Raw genomic sequence first — 17257 nt, 5'->3', positions numbered from 1 at the left:
AGTACCAATGTTACACATTACCCTCAGTCTAGCACAGCTATTTCATCACACATCTGCCATCGATTTCAGTAGGAAGTAATACCAAAAGCAGAACTGAATAGGCTTCCTTTACATTATTTGTGAGTGCAAAGTTCCTTAGAACCGCTGATTTGTTTGAGGAAGTTTGCATAGCTTTTTTGTTATTAATTATTATAGGTTTGTGTTTGCTTTGGAAATATGCCAGAATATTATTGATTCGAGCTGTAGGCAGGACCAAATGTAACCATCAGAAACCCCAGAGTAAAGCGAGGTATTGACCACTTTGTAAGCAAAGCACCGAGGTTATTAAAACACATACCAGCTGCTGCAAAGGGAAGATCCAATCGTGCTCCTTTCAAGCGCCAGCCAATGAGAGCGAGGTTTGCACATTTACTCGGTCGCGCTAGTAGTAAAGTTTCCTTACGAGGCTGTTGGTTGGAGGAGAAGCTGGAGTTGTGGAGCCAGTGCAAACAGAGGCACATTGACATGTATAGCCGGGGAGAGGGAAGGCTGCAGATCCCGGTGCGGGCACTCAGTGACTGTACAGGTGAGACCTGCTTCTATTATTACTCCGGTGCAGCAGCTCAGTGGTTTCTCTGCACATACAGGATCCCCGACATGTTCCAGCTCATCTTGTCCATGCAATCGATATATGTGATGGATGGAGTGCAGCAATCAGCTGGTAATGCATGTGTGTGTATACACTGCAGCACATACAGTTATATTGTCTGTATGGCTAGATGAAACGTGTTTAACTACGGATCTAGATTAATATAGATAAGCACGTTGACATGGATTTAAATGTATTTTTACACTAGCAAGGTAGTGTTTTCTGTTCTGAAACCATTCTTCCATACTTTTAATGTTAATGTCACCGTTTTGATCAAATTTAACTAAGTGAATTGTTTTATTTGTTGCATCTTTATGTACACTGATTTTATATTTTGAATGAGGTTCAACAACTATACGTGCAAACCATTGCGATATTACAATGCTTTTGGTGTTCATATGTTTTCTCTTCTAATTGTATGTGTCTGTGGAGAGCAGTCTAGAAATAATTGCCATCACTTCAGGTTAGATACCCCCATCATGATTCTAGTAGGATAAATTGATATGCTGTTTATTTAGGATAGATATACGATACATGTTGGAAATACAAGCTTGTAAACTGAGCAATATTTATTTTAAAGTTAAATGTGTATTTATAATGCTATAGCTGAGTTAAAGTACCCAACAAATAATCTACCTTCCTGTCAATGATGTTTGCAGTTAATCTATTCAAGCAGCTGACCATTGTTGCAAACCAGAGTGAAATCCTCAGTGCACCCAGGATACTCTCTAGGCTCAGAAAGAGGGCTGTGTCCTTTCCTTATTGACTGGCAAATCATGTGAGATGATCCTCCTCCAGATGCCTTAATAAACTTGTCAGTCCGGTTACAATTAACCCCTACACCTCTTTTTTTTTTCTTTTAGCAATATTATCAGTACAGCTCCCTGTGGAGAATAATAACGTCACTATCCTTCTGAGCTAGCCCTGGTTACAGCTGATGTACTTGTTTTGGGATTTCTCCTAGCTAATTGCTCTTCAGAAAGGGAGTGGATGAACTGAGATACATGCAGTAGACAAGTCCTATTGATCTGCTTTGATTCTATTTTCTGTGCCATGTAGACTTTCTGAGGCACTGGTGCAAAGCTCTAAGCTTTAGTTTTCTGCAGTATAGCTATGGATCATGTAGAAAGGCAAGTTGTCCTTACCATCTCTACTAACAAACTACAATTTAGATATTTGCAGGTTTAAAGCCACATGCAGTACTTTCTATATCAATAAAGCAATTTTAATTTGTAAGATAATTCAAACAGTAAAACTGCTATTTTGTAAATACATTACGTTTTTGTATGGCCCTTCAGTAAGTGCACTTGTGTGTCTGAGATGCTTTTTTCAGATCGTTTTCTTGGTAATGCTAAAATGTTGTTCATGATTATTTGTTTTCAGTTGTTTTTTTTTATTATTATTTTTTTTCATAGTGCCTAATCATGGTATTTCTTTTTACTTTGGTGTAGTAAAAATGTGGCAGTTTATAGTAATAAATAGATGTCTGTAGTAAAATGAAACATGCATTTTTCAAAGATTATTTATAGGAAAACAGCCTTAATTTTTTTACTTTTATTGTTTTAATTAATGTTAAGCTAATATTTTGCTACAATACCAATCAGGACATGCGTGACGTGTTTGCAAAAGGTTTAATAAAAAGTCTGTTTTTCAACCATATTTTTGCCCTTTTCGTATCATTTTTCACACGCATACCTATGAGACATGATTATTTTATATTGCTTTATTTGTGATGTACATTGTTCCTTATGGGTTCAGAGGTTTGGATTATGGAAAGTATTAGTTTGATTCACTATGTTTTCTATAAGGATAATGCAATGAATTTGGGTTTACCCAAATGCGGTCCATTTTAGCCAAGCTTTTATGGTCCTTGGGACTCTCAAATGGACAATAAAAAGTATTGATTGCTCTGTTGTGACAACACCTCATATCATATTAATTTATTACGATAGGGTAACAGAAAACAAGCCCCTGAAGAATATCTGCTTCCTTCATCAGGACGTATCAACCCCTGGTTTTCTTAGTTATCTGCCGGAAACAATTTTCATTAAGTACTTTCAAATTTTAGGATAGATCAAGACAACATTAACATTTTATTTACATAATTATTCTGATTAGGCCACAATCGTAACATAATACAAAATTAAGAAACATCATACATGGAATTAAATATATCTGAAAAATTGGCTTAATAGTGCACAACATAATATAACATATATTGATATGACCAATATTCCATGGGAACTGAAGAACCAAGACTTACAACTAACAAATGTGTGCTTTTTCTGTTAACCTTTTCCATGCGTGCCTTGATTGAAATGTTAATGTTATAAAAATTGTATTTTCTTTATAACAAGGGATTTAATGGATATTTCTCCATACACAGAATCAGCAGATTGTTAATTGTATTACCTTAGCTGTAAGCCACTCCTGTTGAGGTGAACAGACTTCCAAGTAATGCCATTAATTGGAAGCCCATGGTCTCAATGCTTTACCCATTGGATCTTTGAAGCATGGCATGCACCTATGCTAACATAGAATATAAACCTGTATTTCATTTGCTTCATCTTTGGAGCATATACAGAAATATAATAATAGTACAAGATATCTCTCGGTTCTTTTCTGCAGTCTCTACACTGCTCAAAATAGCCATGTGTTTTTTTTATGCTCCTTATAGAGATGTTGCAATTCCTATATGAGGTGCATTTGGGATTCACTACGTTGGCCAACCTGTGGCTCTTTGAGCTTTAAAATATGGCTTCTGGCTGGGAACATCAGTGAAGTATAATGTTCTAGGTGCCGGCAGGGGTAGACTGGAAAACATTCAGCTGCTTGACTGACTGAGACCAGATGTGTCTTGTGACCTCCTCTGCAAAATGCAGAGAGGTCAGTGTCACAGGCAATCAAATCAAGGAAAGAGCAGGAAAGATTGTAGTATGCTCGTCCTCTGCGCAGACAATTAAGTGGAATGTGTGATCTGATGGCATGTGGAGAGGCTCATGCGCATGTAAGAAAATTTAATGAAATGTCGGGATGTTGATGGGTATGTAAGGGGCATCTGGCGAGGTCTGACGGCATTTAAGGGACATGTGGGGAGATCTGATCGCATATGGGGCTATCAGGTGGCAGGTGGAGAGGTCCACTGGGCATTTGGAGAGCTCTAATGGGCAACTGGGAATATCTGATGCTCATTACTGGGGCACGTGGAGAGGTCTGATTACATGTGGGAAGGCTGATGTGCATGTAAGGGGCATGTGGGGAGATTTGATTGCATGTGGGAGAAGTGGTGGAACTACCATTGGTGCAGCAGGTGCCGTGCACCAGGGCCCATCGAGAGAATGGGGCCTGCTGCATGGCAGATGCAGAGGGTCGGGGGGCCCAGTTCCCTCCTCCCTGCAACGTTCTCTAGATATTTGTGGGTCTTGGTCTCTGACTGATTAGCCACCCCTGCACTTTTACTTTTCTTGTAATGCATGGTGCAGGGTAAACATGGGCGATTTACATAGTCTTTTAAAGGGGAATCTAACCCTGTATTTTTTTATATTTCTTCGTATTTGTCTAATGCAGAGGGGCTCAAACTCATGCACAGGCGAATTAACTTATTTTTCTGGGTCTGTAATTATCTGTATATTATTCTACACACAGAAATCCTGAAAACATGACCTGTTTGTAGCTCTTGAAGACTGGGTTTGAGCACCTAGGGTCTAATGTAAATATTTAAGGGAGTAATGAATAACACATTTGTATTGTAGGCCTTTACCTAGTGTCTATGATGTATAATGACTCTAATTACACTGCTTGCAGAGCTCCCTATTTGGTAGAGATATCATTGTTTTCCTTCTCTTCCCTATAATTTTTTTTTTAGATCCTGTCGGTCTTATTGAATCTGGTGGTTCATTCATAAGATAATTGCTTGGGTGCATGGCTCAAGGGTTATGATGTCACTGGGGCTGTGTCATGCAGGAAAAGAAGTGGCAGTAACTTCCCCCTACTCTGCTCAAAGTCTCAGTATCTCAAGCATATACATCTCCTTGTGCTAAATAATTTGCTCTAATATGTAAAATGAATACACATGAAGGTGGACTTTTCATTAAAAAGAAAAACATCATTGTACAGTAAAAATGCAAGCAAACAAAAAACAAAACAATTTATCCTAATCTGAGCAGGCAAATCTAGCTTGACATGTGGTATTGTGGAACTTTTGCATTTCTAAAACATGTTCTGTTGCAGTAGTGCCATATAAGATAAAACTACACTAGTTCACTATAATTGCTGTATTGTACTTGAACAGTTACATATACTATATCTGGAAAAATAACATTGTGTAAAGTGTGGAAAAGGTAATTTACAATCATCAAAATTAACTCATTGGTATAAGGAAAGTGAATAGTGGGGGTTTGAATGTAGATTATACAATTTTCATTTACCATAATTTATGAAAATAATACAATAAAGTATGATTATAGAATTAGTTCAGATAAATAATATAAACTATTTTCAACTCACCTTTGGCATTGTTATTCACACTTCCCCAGCACTAGGACCCAGGAGAGACACAACAGGAAGAGTTGCTTAGCAACATTAAGCTGGTATGAGCGAAGGAGAAGTGTTTAGTGAGCGAGTGACAGCCTGGGGAGGAGGTACCAGGATCCTGCAGGATATTTGGGTGAGGATATGTGGCCTGCTGCCAGGAGGAGCCAAAGTACAGCATGATTGAGAGAATCTGCCAAAATGGGACAGATTTAAGAGAACAATTACCTCAGAATGTGGCTTTACAGTATATAAAGAGGGGAAGGGTCCCCAAGTTCAGAGAGTCACAAGATGGGGAAGGAGTCCCCATAATAACAAATAAGAGCTCCAGACAGCAAAAAAGGGAAACCCCAGTAAAGAAGGGGGTAGATGCCAAACCACTGTGGAGCCGGTTAATAGTGGTAGCATAGAGTCTCAGGAGTCATTAAGGAGAGCAAAGCAACAAAAAAATTTTGTAAAAAAAATCACATTGCACCTGAGCAAAACAATGCTTCATTAGAGGGGAAGGTAAATTTAAAATGTGGGCACAAATTTACAGTTGGGGTAGGGCATGTCCTAGATCAATTTTAAATTTCAGTGTAAAAATAGTTTTCAAGTATTTGTGTGCTACAAGGCAAAAAAAAGTCAGCATTTTTTTTGTGTGCAAAATAATAAACTAATTTGCACCCCTTGCACGTAACATGACTTTGTGCAGGATCAAATTTACTCCTTTTTTTTTGCCTTGCTCTCCTTAATGACTCAGGCCCCCCATGTCTAGAGAGGAGAGAGTTTGTAAAGTTAACCTGTGGAAAGGGTTGCTGCAAGAAACAGTGTAGCAGCTTTTAATGTTACCCCCGCAGAGGAGGGATGAGCACGGCTGAGAGTACACAAGCAATGTCACCCCCACAGAGTGGATACACAGAGAGAGTTAATGTGTGCTGAGGCATCACTTTAACTGTGGCTCTCCTATTAACATAACCATGTAACCAGTAAAATCTTTGCAAGAGTGGAAAGGGACTGTATATCTTTAATTTATTACTGCAGCCGTTTAAGAATGTGCTGGAGTGAAAACGAAGTGTAAATAGTTTCTATTTTGCAATATATAAATGGTCTGGCGCCTAGCTTACTGCATCGACTATTGCACTGTACCACCACCATACTACACCTGTGTCCAATCTCTCTAGAGACATGTCCTACCACCCACCCCCCCCCCCCCCTCCCAAATCTCTCACAGGTGCCGGGAGCTATAGGCTCTAATGGCCACAACCGTAAGCTAGCCAGGGCAGAGAAGAAAGCGCAGATTTGGGGATGCACTACCCATCTATGCATCCCAGAATCTCACACACCGTGACATGGGCTTACATAATCAAAATCCTTGATAAAGCAAATTAACATTTATAGATGCATTGTACCTGTCGTGAACATGGAGAACTTGGTTATTTATAAAGGTTAACTCATCACATAATTGTGGGGAATAAGGGATAAATCATAACTGCAGTTATGTTATATCAAATTAATTCATTGATAAGTTCAGCTACTAAAGTGTAAAATGTGAAGACAGAAAGTCTGTTGTATGCCTATTTGCACATCCCAGTGTGAGAAGATAACCATGCCACCTGTAGCAGCTCAAAGGGCTCTTGCTGTGAGATATATCCTAACACAAGTTAGTTTTTGGACTCCTGAATAGACTTTGTGGGGCCGGTCACAGCTGGACATCCTTGCAGCCCAAGGCAGCTTTTTGAAGGCCTATACAGGTATATAGAAATATGAGCTTCAAAGGAAGTCCGGGTGCCACTCTATACTGAGGAGCAGAAATCACATCAGGGTTGTGAATGACAGGTATCACATATCTTTGGAAATGGTATGTCACATTGTCAGAATTTCATCATGTTTGGTATCAAAAGATGGACAAAGTCGTAAGGGATTTATTAATAATAAAATTGAGTCTGTGTGACACTCCACAGAAAAGTTAGGTCACATGCAAATGGTGATTGAACAAAGTATCACATACACAACCCCTAGGGGCAGAGACAGGTGTGGAAGTGTCTTTAAAAAACCTGAGACCAATTACAACAAATTATCAGACTTTTTGGGAAATCAATTCACATTGATAAGCTGTCCATCTTCCTTGCCAATTTCCCATGGCACAGAGTATGCAATTCATGTAAATGACACTCTAAAGGTCACCCCTTTTATTTTAAACTGTTCTGTTTGTCAATCTCTTGTTTATTCATTATTTTTCTTTAAATCTGAATGCCCTGTTCTTTTGTATATTAAATCTATAATTTAATACGTGGCGTCTTTGATACTCTAACAAATCCATTAGCCTGTTAAGCAGAATATAGCTCGACCAAGTTTACCCTTTGAATGCCGGTGTGTGATTTGTTGATGCATTTGATTAACAAGCTTAGGGTGTGCTTGTGTTTACATTTTTGTAACAGTCTGCAGGTGTGAACAGTTAACCCTTTGTTTCCTGGTGTGGGTCTTGCTAATTTGTGAGCAGCTAGAAGTCTTGTGTGACAGTATATTGGGGACCCTATTGCCCGTATTCAATAGGTGGTGGAAAATCTGAAGTGTGTGGGGGTGTGAGCGCTGTTTGGGGGCGATTCAGTAGGTCTATAAACTAGAGATGGGCGGGTCCGGTTTTTCGAGAACCGAACCCACCCGAACTTTGGGTATCCGAGTACCGAGCTGAGCAGCTCGGTACTCTCCCGCCCATTCCGAATCCAAATCGAGGCCGAACGTCATTGTGACGTCGTCGGATCTCGGGACTCGGTTCTCGCGATACTTCAACTTTATAAATACACGCTTCCACAGCAATCCATCGCCATTTGACAGAGGGAGAGAGCAGGGTGTAGTCATAGGCTAATTAGAGCAGGGACAGAGAATACCATATTGTTCTTGCAATTGCTCTAACCAAAATCGCTAGTGCAGAGAGGAGGATAGAGGTTTATTATTTTTTCTTCATATTTGGCACTCCCCAGCGCTTTTGGGGTGTCCCCCATAATTGTGCATTAATATTTCTGGCTGTCAAAAGTCATATCTGTCAGCAGTATCTACTCAATAATTTGTAGCACTCCTCAGTGTTTTTGGGGTGTCCTCCCTAATTGTGCATTAATATTTCTGGCTGTCAAAAGTCATATCTGTCAGCAGTATCTACTCAATAATTTTTAGCACTCCTCAGTGTTTTTGGGGTGTCCTCCCTAATTGTGCATTAATATTTCTGGCTGTCAAAAGTCATATCTGTCAGCAGTATCTACTCAATAATTTGTAGCACTCCTCAGTGTTTTTGGGGTGTCCTCCCTAATTGTGCATTAATATTTCTGGCTGTCAAAAGTCATATCTGTCAGCAGTATCTACTCAATAATTTTTAGCACTCCTCAGTGTTTTTGGGGTGTCCTCCCTAATTGTGCATTAATATTTCTGGCTGTCAAAAGTCATATCTGTCAGCAGTATCTACTCAATAATTTTTAGCACTCCTCAGTGGTTTGCGCTCAGAATGGATTCAAAGCAGTCCACATATGATCTAAATGAGCAACCAGGTTCTGTCACCAGTCCTGATGTTAGTGTTCCCAGTACGTCATCTGGCCAAGGCGATGTCAAACAACAGAGTGTTTTCAAATTAGTGCAAAAAACAAAAACCAAAAAAAAATTTACTGTATTGAAGCGAAAAAGAAGTGTAACTGAGCAAAAGTTAAGTGACGATAAAAAAAAAATTGCAAGCATGCCATTCTACACACGCAGTGGCAAAGAGAGAATGAGGCCTTCACCTTTGGCTATTAGTGGCAGATCCCAAAAAGTTACCCAGGCTACAATTGGTGCACAACTACTGTTACGCGTCAAAGCTGAGCTGCAAGATACCAGTGAGGCATTACAGGAGAATATTTGCTCTGATTCACAAATGACAACAATCCCTGTGGAGAGTCCATCCAACAGTGGGATGTCTAATCGTGAGCATTCTGCTGATGTGTGCCTTAATAGCCCGAGTGTAGCCGGTGATACCCAAATTGAGGATGCCACTTTGGAATTAGAAGAGGATGAGGGGGAGATTTGTGTAGGCGACGAGGGCGCTAATGAGGATGTTGATGAGGATGAGGTTGTTTGTGTAAGTCCTGCACCAGTGGCAGCAGTTCTGGCACGTGACAAGAAAAAGGCCATTGTCATGCCTGGGCATAAAACAAAAAAATCCACTTCTTATGTGTGGAATTATTTCTACCCAAATCCAGACAACAATTGTATAGCCATTTGTAGTGTATGTGAAGCCACAGTCAGTCGAGGGAGGGACCTTAACCATCTTGGAACCTCGTCTATGTTACGCCATTTAACGAGAGTTCATGGCAAAGTGTTGGGAAAAGCTGAAAGTTCTTCCCAAAAGAATACAAGCACTCCCTCATCAGCTAAGACCCTCCGCTCACCGACATACCGACGGCTACAAAATACACCCACCACACCATCCTCATCAATATCCTCAGTAGCGCTCGGAGTTAGCCCGGCATCCCACTTAAGGCTGGATGACTCCGGCACTATTATTGATTCCTCTGAAGAAAGCGTTAGTCCTGCTGCTGCTGTTGCTGCTGCTGGGGGTGAATCGTCATCCCAGAGGCAGGTGAATAAAATGAGCAGTCCTACATTTCAGCAATTAACTGTGAAACAATCATTTGCGAGGGGAAGCAAATATGACAGCAGTCACCCAGTCGCCAAGCGAATCACAGACGCCATGGCTGCAATGTTAGTGTTAGATCTGCGTCCAATCTCCACAATAAACGCAGCTGGTTTTTCACAGTTAATTGAGGTTTTGTGTCCGCGTTACAGAATTCCATCGCGACACCATTTCTCCCGTAAAGCTATTCCACAACTATACCAAAAAGTGTGTAAAAATGTAGAGATTGCGCTGAAAAATGCCATTCTGCCCACTGTTCACTTAACCACAGATATGTGGACAAGTGGAAGTGGCCAAACCAAAGACTATATGACTGTGACAGCCCACTGGGTTGGTCATTCACCTTCACCAGCAGGAACAGCAGCAGCATGTACACCACTACGTAACATTTGTCACAGGCAGGCCACTCTTTGTATCACCGGCTTCACTAACAGGCATACGGCTGACAATTTGTTACGCAAACTGAGAGATGTGATTGATGCATGGCTTATACCACTCGGACTCTCCCCAGGGTATGTCATTTCAGATAACGCCAACAATATAGTGCGAGCATTACAGCTGGGTGATTTCCAACATATTCCCTGTTTTGCTCACACCATCAACTTGGTGGTGCAGAGCTTCCTACGAAATAACCGTGAGGTGCAGGAGATGCTTTCGGTGGCCCGTAAAATTTCAGGCCATTTCAGGCATTCAGCCACAGCATGTAGGAGATTACAGCAGCTCCAAGAGCAGTTTAACTTGCCCTGCCACCAACTTAAGCAAGAGGTGGTAACTCGGTGGAATTCCACCCTGTACATGCTTCAGAGGATGGAGGAACAGCGCAAAGCCATCCAAGCATATTGCACAAGTCATGACATTGGGAAAGGAGGGGGGATGTATTTCACTCTTGCACAGTGGGGAATCCTTTCAGTGCTGTGCAAGGTGCTGAAACCATTTGAAGTTGTGACATGTGAGGTCAGTGCAGACTCTGCTAGTTTGAGCCAAGTCATTCCTTTAATTAGACTATTGGAAAAGCAGCTTGAGAAAATGAAGGAGGAGCTGAAAGCAAGCAATTCAGCAAAGTATGTTGGCCTTGTCGATCAAGTACTTAATTCGCTTCACAATGATCCTCGAGTTATTAAGATCTTGAACTCGGATCAGTACGTTTTGGCCACTGTGCTTGATCCAAGGTTTAAAACCTACATTGAGTCTTTACTTGTAAATGAGCGAGATGTGAACTTTTGCAAGGAGCTATTGCTCAGCAAGTTGGCCGCTGAACTGGGCCTCGGCTTGACGACGTGTCCTCCTTCACTTTCTCAAGCTGTTGCTCGTAAAAAATTAAATTTCCAAAAAAGAAGCAGGGAAGACACAGGGGGCAGACGAGAACAATTTAACATCTGGGCTGGTTTGAAGGATTTTTCAAAAAAAAGTGTCACTTTGCCCATAAGTCCATCCAATATGAGTATAAACATGCAAAGGATGGTGGAGGATTACTTTCAAGAGGTAGTTGATATGGAAATGTCAGACAGTCCCTTTCCTTACTGGGAAGAAAAGCAAGCCATTTGGAAACCCATGTACAAACTTGCTTTGCAATACCTAAGCTGCCCACCCTCCAGTGTGTACTCTGAACGAGTGTTCAGCACAGCAGGGAACTTAGTCAGTGATCGCCGTAGAAGGTTACTTCCCAAAAATGTGGAGAAAATGATGTTTATAAAAATGAACTACATCTTCCACGAGGAAGGCCTTCACCATCCAAGACATCCAAGCACTGACTGTTCTCTAATGGCGGATTCAAGCGGCGATGAATTGATAGTCTGTGATGATGACGTACACACTGATGAGGGTGAGGATGAAGCTGAAGATGATGCCGATAACATCTTTTTAAAACTTTCTATGTAAGTGTAGGGTGCAATCTACCCCCAAAGAGGAAAGGGACTTGTGGCATTTCCATATCACATACCATCTTGAAAGGCTGCTGTTAGGGCAATTTATCCTTAAGGGTAGGGTGTCATAGACAGAGTGACCCTAAACTGGCTTTGTCCATTTTTCATAATATTGTACAGTCTATAATGGCTGAATTTTTTAGTATTTTATACAAGTGGAGGGGGGCCTAGAGAGACAGAAACCAAACTGGCTTTCTCCATGTCAATTAATATTGTACAGTCTATAATGGCTGAATTTTTTGGTATTTTATACAAGTGGAGGGGGGCCTAGAGAGACAGAGTGACCCCAAACTGTCTTTCTCCATGTCAATTAATATTGTACAGTCTATAATGGCTGAATTTTTTAGTATTTTATACAAGTGGAGGGGGGCCTAGAGAGACAGAAACCAAACTGGCTTTCTCCATGTCAATTAATATTGTACAGTCTATAATGGCTGAATTTTTTGGTATTTTATACAAGTGGAGGGGGGCCTAGAGAGACAGAGTGACCCCAAACTGTCTTTCTCCATGTCAATTAATATTGTACAGTCTATAATGGCTGAATTTTTTAGTATTTTATACAAGTGGAGGGGGGGCTAGAGAGACAGAAACCAAACTGGCTTTCTCCATGTCAATTAATATTGTACAGTCTATAATGGCTGAATTTTTTGGTATTTTATACAAGTGGAGGGGGGCCTAGAGAGACAGAGTGACCCCAAACTGTCTTTCTCCATGTCAATTAATATTGTACAGTCTATAATGGCTGAATTTTTTAGTATTTTATACAAGTGGAGGGGGGCCTAGAGAGACAGAAACCAAACTGGCTTTCTCCATGTCAATTAATATTGTACAGTCTATAATGGCTGAATTTTTTGCTATTTTATACAAGTGGAGGGGGGCCTTGAGAGACAGAAAGCAAACTGGCTTTTTCCATTTCTTTACATATTTAACTATAAGTGTAGGGTGTAATATACATTCAAAGACGATGGCTGCATTGCCAATATGCATAGATGGAGAGGAAGACAATCTGTTTTGTGTGTAGAATAGGCCTACCAACGAAGAATTAAACTGTTTTTTTGGATGATTTATTACCTCAACAATTAGATTACTTGTCTCTAAAACAGTTGGAGCACTAAATTGGGTTAATTTAGGCCCAAAAACATGGATTTTCCCAAAAAATAGCAAAACAAAACCAAACAAAACCAAAACCAAAACCAAAACACGCAATGGCGGTTTTGCAAAACCAAAACCAAAACCAAAACACGACGGTAATCCAGATCCAAAACCGAATCCAAAACCAAAACACGGGGGTCAGTGACCATCTCTACTATAAACTGTGTGACAGTTAGAGAGAGACTGCAGGTTGGAATCGTGTGTGACCTCATACAGCAATCACCCCAAAGTCACAGCAGCTGGCAGCATGTTCGTGACAGTACCTGTACCAGGAAGGGGAGCTCACTTGCTGCACTTGGAAAACAGATTTTGTGAAAATTAGTGCTGTGAGAGTGATTGTGACAGCGTATATTGTGTTCCTGCCATAATGGCATCCATGCAGTAAAATAAGGTCTGAATTTGCTATTATTGGCGTAATGATAGGTTTATTATGGAAAGGTACAGGGCTCTAATCAGTTGTCATATTGCTCGATAAGTTGACACATCCATGCTAACTAGTGCTTCTGTTGGTGCACTAATTGACACGGTGCAGTGAGCATTTGGGGTGAATCTGGATAATTCTGGGCCTTTCAGGATAGGTTTTGCTGGAGATTGTCAGTGTCTAGACACCAGAGTAAGGAGCAATTAGTTGACTGCTAGGTTTTAACTCCTCATACAGGTTCTTTCATTTTATTTCTTAATCGAAATCTCAGGAGCATACCTACCCTATCACCAGTCCCTGGAGCCTAGCCAACATCTTGTGCCACACACACAGCAGTGCCTGTCTCTTCACACCATATGTATAACTTGCACATTTAGATATTATTCAGAGATCATATCATAATATCCAGTCATTCCATTTTATAATTTGTAACATTTGTCTTTGTTATGTTTGGGCAGCAGGTTTTGACATAAGGACTGGGTGATACTGAAGCATTCCTAGCAACACATCCTTCTGAAAATGTCATCCTAGTTCTGTTTGACCTTGTGCAATTTGATATATCTTTCTTCCAGAGCCTCAGAAATGAGACTATGCTTGGCTGAGCGAGGGAGTTTATTAGACATGAAAAATGTTAACTATGGAAGAAAAATTGAAGTATAGTGATTATATTGCTGAAAGCGAACAAATGCTTCTATGAAAAAAACAGTTTGAAAGATTTCTGTGTGGATTCCAGATTTTTGTTATGTTGGTTAGCTTTGACACAGGTTTGTCTTGCAAAGATATCTTTTTGGTATGGTTAACTAAGTGTTCCTGCAGATTGCTCTGTGGTTAAGGCATGTGATTATTTTGTCTACTTTCATCAGAATTTGAGTTTCATTTGTATACTGAAACGGTCTGCCTTACCACCTGTGCCAAAAGTAAAATACTTTTTTTTTTTTTTTTTCTAGGTGGTAGTACAGCTTTAAAATAACACCTATAATGTTCATCTGAACAGTATAGGTGTTATTTTAATTCTAAATTCTATTCTAAATGAACACCTTATTTTACATTTCAATCTCCAGTATATCTTCCCAGATAACTTTTCTTGATTGTATAATATACCTACAATTTAAATATACTAAAGTTGCCTTTTAGCAATTTAGTTCCAGACCGTAGGACTACAGTATGCCCTTTGTTTGCATAGCTGCATCCAGAGCCTAGTGTCACCTGCTGTCTCATGCCATACAAACCTCACCCCCTCTCCAGTCCCTGTAGAGTGACTCTTCCAATTGTTCAGACACATTTACCATGTTACAGTTACCAGTTTCCTACAAATTAGAGGGGAAGTGGGTACAAAATGTTTAGTCAGAAGCTTCTTCCATCTCACTGCAAAGTACACTATATGGACAAAAGTATAGCCACACCTGATAATTATTTAATTGAGATGTTTCAATCAGACCCGTTGCCAGACGTGTATAAAATCAAGCACCTAGCCATGCAGTCTCTATTTGCAAACATTTGTGATACAAAATGTGTTGTTTTGAAGAGCTCAGTGGGGAGAATTCAATTCCCCCCGAATTTGCGTGGCGTTAAATGTATTACCGTTATTATGGTAATTTTAACCCAGCGTTGAAACTACTGTAATAACATTATTTAAGCTCATTATTACGGTAATAATGCGCAGGCCGCGTTACTTTTACCAGTAACGCGGCCAGCTTAATCCCCCCCCAGTGACTTCATGTGTGGTACTGTAATAGGATGCCACCTTTGCAATAAGATGGTTCATGGAATTTCATCCCTGCTGGATATTCCACGGTCAACTGTAAGTGATATTATTAGAAAGTGGAGGCATTTAGGAACAACAGCAACTTAGCCACAAAGCAGACGATCACGTAAAATCACAGAGCAGGGTCAATGACTGTTAAGGTGCAGGGTGTGTAAGTCTCCAGCGCTCTACTGATTTTGTAGCTGAAGAGTTACAAAATTCTATTTTAATGTAAGCACAAAAACTGTGCGGCAGGACCTTAATGGAATGGGTTTCCATGGTTGAGCAGCTGCATGTAAGCTTCACATTACCAAGACCAATGTCAAGCGTACGTCGGAGTGATGTAAAGCACACAGACACTGGATGTTGGAGCAGTGGAAACGTGTTCTGTGGAGTGCCGAAACACGCTTCTCTGGCAGTCAGATGGGTGAGTCTGGGTTTGGCAGATGCCTGGAGAACGTTACCTACCTGACTGCATTATGCCAGCTGTGAAGTTTGGTGCAGTGAAGTGCAAACTTAATGCTTCAGCATACCAAGTCATTTTATACAATGCTATGGTTCCAACTTTGTGGCAACAGTTTGGGGAAGGCCGTTTTCTATTCCAACATGACAGTGCCCCAGTGCACAAAGCAAAGATTACAAAGACATGGTTTGAGTTCGGTGTGGAAGAACTTGACTGGCCCACACAGACCACTGACCTCAACCCTATCGAACACCTTAGGGATGAACTGGATTGAAGATCCAGGCCTTCTCATCCAACATCAGTGCCTGACCTCATAAATAGTCTACGGAATGAATGGGCACAAATTCCCACAGAAATACTCCAAAATCTTGTGGAAAGCCTTCCAAGAAGAGTGGAAGCTGTTATCGCTGCAAAAGGGGGACCAACTCCATATTACAGTATATGTATTTGAATGCAGTGTCATTACAGTCCCTGCTGGTATAATGGTCAAGCATCTGAATACTTTTGTCCATATAGTGTATATTGTGTGTGCAATAGTCTAGGTCTAATGTGGAAACAATAGCAGGCCAGCTAGGTTATATGTTTGAGCTGTATAAAATACTATAATATAATCTATTGTACGAGTAATTCTCCCTAATTACTGGAGTGGAAATTTTGGACCTGGTTTCTAGCTTTTGGAGAAATGTATCCAGGTCTGGGGTCAGTTAAATGTGCCTACCAAGATACACAATTCAGCCAACATCTGCAATTTACCAGTGTTTGTACAGTGGTGTGAAAATGTTTTTGTACCTTTCCCGATTCCTTCTATTTTTGCATATTTGTCACATTTAATTGTTTCAGATGTTAAATAAAATGAAATATAAGAACGACAACCTGGGTAAACACAAAATACAGTTTAAATGGTCATTTCATTTATTGAAGAAATAAGTTATTTTGCACCTACAGTATATAATCCACGTGAAAAATTAATTGTTCCCCTAAACGTAATAATTTGTTGTTCCACCTTTAGCAGCAACAACTGCAACCAACCAATTCCAATAAGTGGAGGTCAGTCTTTCACTTCACTGTGGAGGAATTTTGGCCCATTTTTCTTTGCAGAATTGCTTTAACTCCATATTGGAGGGTTTTTGAGTATGAACTGTTTGTTTAAGATCCTGCCACAGCATCTCAATTGGATTCCAGTCAGGACCTTGACAAGGCCACTCCAAAATCTCATTTTTTTTTATTATTTTTTTTGCAGATCTTCAGAGGTGTACTTGTGCTTCACATAGTTGTCTTGTCGCATGAACTTCAGATCATGGACTGATGACCGGACATTCTCCCTGAGAATTTTCTGGTAGAGATCAGAGTTCATGATTTTGTCAATTATGGCAAGTTGCCCATGTCCTGAAGCAGCAAAGCCATCCCACACCATCTCCGTACCACCACCATGTTTGACTGTATGATGTTCTTATTGTGTAATGCCATGTTCGCTTGAGGCCAGAGGTTATGGGAACCATGACTTCCAAACCATTCCATTTTTAACTCCTCAGCCCACAGAACATTAGCCCAAATGACTTAGGGGTCATCAATGTGTTTTTCTCTTACATTCATCTGGGGGACCCTGCTTAAACATGGGGTTGAGTTGGGGGGAGGAGTCTGGCACCCAAAGAGTTAACTTTTTTCAGCTGACAGCATATCACCTCCGCCAATTCCCCACATACCTCAGTTTGAATTGGGTGCCCTTGGAAGAAGGTCGCACCTGAAGAGCTCCAAGAG

At 40.5% G+C, this 17257-nt stretch overlaps 1 protein-coding gene across 3 annotated transcripts in view; it reads left to right on the top strand.

Moving 5' to 3' along the window:
- Window positions 1-303: 303 nt before the first annotated feature.
- CAMKK1 (calcium/calmodulin dependent protein kinase kinase 1) overlaps window positions 304-17257 on the top strand; it is a 293477-nt gene continuing 276523 nt past the window's right edge. The window contains exon 1 of one of the 3 annotated variants that reach the window (XM_075194965.1): window positions 304-565. The gene's annotated coding sequence lies outside the window, so the exon portion shown is untranslated. Of the gene's footprint in view, window positions 566-591; window positions 701-17257 lie in introns of those variants that run through there. The other 2 variants (XM_075194968.1, XM_075194966.1) reach the window with 2 other exon arrangements.

The sequence above is a fragment of the Mixophyes fleayi genome, chromosome 2 (genome assembly GCF_038048845.1).
Source record: "Mixophyes fleayi isolate aMixFle1 chromosome 2, aMixFle1.hap1, whole genome shotgun sequence".
Lineage (NCBI taxonomy): Eukaryota > Metazoa > Chordata > Amphibia > Anura > Limnodynastidae > Mixophyes > Mixophyes fleayi.
Note: the sequence above shows the minus strand (reverse complement) of the source record. Positions and strands in the feature narration are given on the sequence as shown.